Source organism: Dermacentor silvarum, chromosome 9, assembly GCF_013339745.2.
Source record: "Dermacentor silvarum isolate Dsil-2018 chromosome 9, BIME_Dsil_1.4, whole genome shotgun sequence".
NCBI lineage: Eukaryota > Metazoa > Arthropoda > Arachnida > Ixodida > Ixodidae > Dermacentor > Dermacentor silvarum.
In genome coordinates, this window is record NC_051162.1 from 139,136,757 (window position 1) to 139,142,447 (window position 5,691).

At 41.6% G+C, this 5,691-nt stretch overlaps 1 long non-coding RNA gene across 1 annotated transcript; it reads right to left on the reverse strand.

The window, feature by feature from the left end:
- Window positions 1-467: 467 nt before the first annotated feature.
- LOC125940279 (uncharacterized) lies at window positions 468-3,179 on the reverse strand. Its single transcript, XR_007463509.1, has 3 exons — window positions 3,037-3,179; window positions 1,373-1,414; window positions 468-584 (listed from the first exon to the last, which is right to left on the reverse strand). It is a non-coding gene; the product is annotated as an uncharacterized LOC125940279 (long non-coding RNA).
- Window positions 3,180-5,691: the final 2,512 nt, after the last annotated feature.

Sequence of the window (5,691 nt, forward strand, 5' to 3'; positions counted from 1 at the left end):
GTAACTGCACTTGAGCATAGCTTCTCCACAATTATAACAACACTTTCAGGCTACCTAAGCACACCCTCTATACCACCAGATTGGTAGCGTGCTTCACAGATTGGTAGTTGCTTCATTGCAATGACAGTCAAGTAGTGCAACTAATGTGCAAATACACCTAACTTTGTCAGTTGGAGCCACCAATAACTTCTGGCAGTTAAGGCTGCTTTTAAAATTTAGCACTTTAGTATGGAGGCGTTAGTGACTTGAGATCAAGTGAACATTCATTCCAAATAGTAGGCTATTGTAGCACGTAGTTGCACTTGAGAGTTATTTGTTGTGCTAATAGCAAGCTGGTAATTCCAAGTACAAAATGTGAAAGCAAAAATGCAACGGGAAAAAGGATGTATGGCACTTGCCTATAACGGCGTTGACCCTGATAAGGCCAAGAGCCTGTTTTTGCCTATTGGTGATGTTGTTTTTGAGAAGTGAGTGGCCCATGAGGTTCTTCTTTGTGAACACATGGTGAATCAAGGCCTTTGCAAACTTGCCTGGTCCACCATGGCAAGCTGTGCCAGGATCATCTGAATGAGCACTTCTCCAACCTATGTGAAACGGCACGTTTAGGTAAATATTAGTGCGGTAGCTTAAGGATTTTAAGCACATTTACACAACAGCCACACTCCAAATAAATCACAGAAATACTGCCTGCTCCAGACCTAAAATGTCAACTAATGTCACTAATAAGAACAACTAAAACTAATGTCATAGCTTGTTATGCTGTTAGGATGCCCTGTGCTTCAGAAAAACAAGGATTCACCCAGTACAAAATAAAATAGTAAGTAAACCAAAGTATCGAAAACTTTATTGCAAGTAGCATTATTAGGATACTTCACATACTTTCGGGTGTCTGTCTCTATTTTCCAGCCAATTTGTGTCACTTGGTGGTCGATGGCCTAGTGGGTAGGGCTGCTATGTTGAGGGAAGTGGGTAATTAACCATCTGATGGACCTGCTTGGATCTCTGGGTATGTGACTCAGGGAATGTGCCACTCTTCAATGAACCTCTTTCATGCCATCTTGGGCAACTGCTGCTTGTGTTGGCAAGCAGCAGTAGCAGCTCAAACACAAAGATAACTGTCGACGTTAATGCGATTACCACTACACATCAGATTCACTTGCTGTGTCCCAGACCTACTCAGCTCAATGTGTACAAAGGCAGGGTGTGCCAACTGCCCACCTCATCAAATAAATTAATCGACTCGCAAATCAAAGGCTATGCAAAATGCTACCATTTTTGCTAAATCTTAAGAATACCTCCCGGCAATATAATCTCATGGCAACAGTGCATTTGATCATGGTGACGCTACACGATGAATGGCCAAAGAATTCACCTTTCGCATTCCGGCTGTGGTGTCTCCAGGCTCATTTTGATTCTGAAAACAGATGTCAGTATTAAAATGTGACGCCACGACAAGTCAAAAGCAACAATCAAAACATCTACATGGACGATTAGGCCGACATAAATGGATGGATATAAATGACTGATTGAAAACTTAAAAGCATGGCTGCTCATGCCACTGGCAGTGTGAGGTGGGCAAATAATTTATTTTTCATTTCTCTCCTAAGTATTAAAATTATTTTTGCTCATCTACTGAACTGTTGCGGCCACATCTTAAAGGTAGCTCGTTCATATAAAACCAGTGTTGTATTTTTTTTACTCCCCGTCTAACTGCTGCTACTACAGTCTGCTTACTCTCTTAGTATTCCACAGAACTGCTCCACCAACAAACCGTTGTTCCAAGCTTATGTCAAAGCGTAATTTAGTTCACAAGGATACGCTCCCCTCTCACTCTCTCTCGTATTTAGTGTGTGAATTCAAAGCAAAAATAACTTTTTGACATAGCTGTCTACTTCTATGTCATAAAAAGCCTTGCTAATTTTTTACATTTGTCGATAACGCCTACATGCCACTGGAAGCACAGTGGGACGACACGGCAAATATCGCCAAGCATCTCTTTCCTTTACTGATTTTCGAACTTAGTTAAATCAATCAGTTACTGACGGGCCAAAGGCTGAAACTTCACACGATGACATTATTTAGAATGTTTTATCGCACTAAAGCAGAACATAGAATCCCACAGAATCTGCCTTTTCCGTGAATATAGAGCGCGTACGCGAAGGAGTTTGCGCGAAGCACTCGATGGCGACGAAGGGAGATCATGGTTAAAAAAACAAATTCACCGCGGCGTACCGGCGGAAAACAAACCACACATGACCTGATGATTTCACAGCATTCGCTGGCATCACCCCTTTTTTATCTCACCTATCACATAGAATCACATATACGCCCTTGCAATTCTTTATTATTATCGTGCCACAGCGCGTGTCTACCGCACGGCGTGTCAGCGGACTCTGGGCACTCGATCCTGAAGCGAACAGCGCAGCAGAATACATTAGAACGGCAAAACGCCCCGCGCATATTTTCGCCGATCCCGACACGTCTTGTAGTAGATGCACGTCAATGGACGGCGTTGCGCGAACGAAGTATACTTGATTACAGTACAGATCGGACTATTTCACGTCGCATTGTTTCCATTAAAACGGCAAAGCACGAGCGCTCATTAATGCTAATTTCAATCGGTGCTGGAACACCTTACGAAAAATCGTGGCGCGCACAACATGCCCTGTTTTAGCTGGCTCCACATAGCTGCCCACCAAAACGGCAGAGCCCCACGAGCGCTCATTAATAAGGCTAATTTAAATCGGTGCTAGAACACCGTACCAAAAATCGTGGCGCGCACAACATGCCCTGTTTTAGCTGGCTCCACATAGCTGCTTTACGTCGCCACAAGCGCTCTGTGAAGTTAAATCAGGAGAAAACTTCATGTTCAATATCACAAATCTAGTGCTGCACAACCAATTCTCGCAACGGAAGGATAGCACTAGTAATGAAAACGAGCACAGAGGCGCGTGGAAGACACGCACGGGCTCTGTACGCCCTTTTGCTGAAAGCGTCGCAATGAACGAGCAAGTGGAATTCGAAACACTCACTCACCTTCGATGTGGCTGAGTCGGAGGCGATCATGGTGATCTTCGAGGCAACGTGTAGCCCATAAAGAGCGAGCAACAAGTTGGAATATACCAACGATGTCACAGCGAGGCAAAGGGCACAGAAAACGCAGTAAACACATCACGCAACCCGCACACATACGCCGCACGCACAAAGTGCCGGAATGCGCCGAAGATTCAACAGCGTTAGCGCGCATTCACACAAAAACACGCATACAAATCCACGCTTTCATAGACATAAATTGCAATATTTATTAACGAATCTTGTAATATAATGCTATTTCTTAAGAATTTCTGCGGTTTGCAAGAGTATGAAAGTTTTCTGCTTAGCTTCCTTGAGGAACTATATCTTTATCGCGGTAACGCAGTGCGCCGGCCGGTCACGTATGAAGCGCGCGGGAAATAGTGCAAAATTCAAACATCGCAAATGTCGCCCCCTGTGTGCGCGCAAAGTTTTCATCGTTTGGATTAAAAAGAAATATTTAATTTAATACGTGAAGCAATCGGCGCGAAATGAACAACGGACCAGCAACGTACACAATTGTCGCTTTTCGTGCTTGTTAGTTTGACATCATGACAAACGGTAGACAGTATGCCGTCCCATTGATTAAACATTTGTACCTGTGCTTCTGCACTACGATTTGCCACCGGCAAAGTACTACAGCGTAGATTGTGCGTGGTGGCGAAGAAGTTTCCCCGTACACTGGCCAGCACCGCGTTTGTACGTGTTACAGAATAGAGTTGGCTTTCATGTAAAATATGGACACCACGTCGCAGATATCCCCCAAACTTGTTTCATCCTATTGTGCGCTAAAGGCTAACAACTAAACGAAACGCACCCTTTAAAAAACATATTTATTTATTTATTATGCTTACATACTACTTTTCCCACCGTCTTGCCCATAGAGGCAATGCTGTTTTCTGACACATACAGGGCACTGACCACTTACAATAGAAGCCGATGGGAGTCCAGGAGGTGCCCAATCATCGGTCATTGGTCACTGCTTGTTGGGACGTTTGTCCTGTGCTCCAATTTTGTGTCTATATATATAATTTTTAGAAATCGCATGTGGCAGGTAGCATAATTCGTATCATTGAGCTGGGTTAATCGATGAGGCGGACATTAGTAGCACGAGCAGTCGAAACATAGATTGATCTAATTAACAAGAAATCACTAATTAACTTGCTATTTTATTGCTTTACGACACATATTGCGATTTACGAATTGGAGCCGGTGAGCTTGTCAGGCGTATCCACTTGGAATGAATTTCCAGAATGACACCAGTTTGGAGGTATGCACCATCAAACTCGCCGTAAAAATGCACTGTTGTTATACTTACTTTGTTACGAAAATGCTGTTTTATACATTGAAGCACAAAAGTAACTAAAACGCCCATGTATTTCGTCCCACACTAAGGGCAATAATATCTCGAAACTGGTGTTATCCTGGAAATTCATTTTATGTGGATGCATCTTGCAAACTCACCGGCTACAATTCATATATTGCAATATGTGTCGTAAAATAATTAACTAAGAAGTTCATTAGTCAATTTTTGTTATTTATTAGAATATTAGTTTCAATCTCTTTTGTTACTAATGTCCGTTTCTTCGAATAACCAAGCTAAGCGATAAGAATTATGCTACCTGCTACAAGCGATTTTTAAAAATTTTTGTAAAGCCTAATTTTGAACACCCAGTATGTACAGGGCATCCCAACTTTCTAGCACCGACACTTAAATATATGCAAATGCCACGTAGCTGGACAGAACCAAAGTAATGTTGTTTGCCGTCGCTTACAGATACTCAATTTTTTGCATTAGATAAATAATTAAATAATCATTACACTTATAATTATTAATAGATTATTAATTAATTAGCTTCTCAGATATTATATTTAGATGAAAAGTGTCTATCAGAAAATTACAGAGCAACAGGAAAAACTCCCGATACAACTTTCTGTTGCCCAATACGTGCTACATAAAAGTTTTTCCGAGCGTGAAAGCCCGCGGATACACGCATAGTGCCTCGAGCGGCTAGTTGTGCGACAATTTTGCGTGTACTCGCGGGCTTCTTTCACACTCGGAAAAGAAAAAGAAAAAATCACTTTCATGTTGCACGTATTGAGCTGTATCGGGAGTTTTTAGTGGCAGGAGCATCGAGTGCCATTTGTTCTTTGGACGGTACTTCCGGTTCACCTCCACAGATGATCAGGAGGTGAAAATAAATCGAAAAAAATAGTACAGTACAAAATTCACGAATTTCATTATAGATATGATATCAGAGCATAAGTTTATAGTTATAAGTTGTGTTACTGAAGTGTCTGAAATAATTAGAATTAATTAGCTGAGACGGACCGGGGACGCAATCTAAGTAAATCAGAAAAATAGAAAAAAAATGGTTCACTTCAGAATTCATGACTTTTATTATAGATATGATATCAAAGCATAAGTTTTGTTGCAAGCTGGCTTGCTGAAGTGTCTGGGATAATTATAACTAATTAGCTGAGACGAGATTAAAAATATATCAGGAAAAATTTTTTAAAAAGTAGTATAGTCATGATAGACATGATATCAAAGCATGAGCTTAGTTCAAGTGCGCCTAACAAGCTTCGCTTACGTAAGCAAAGCTTGTCTTCCGATTC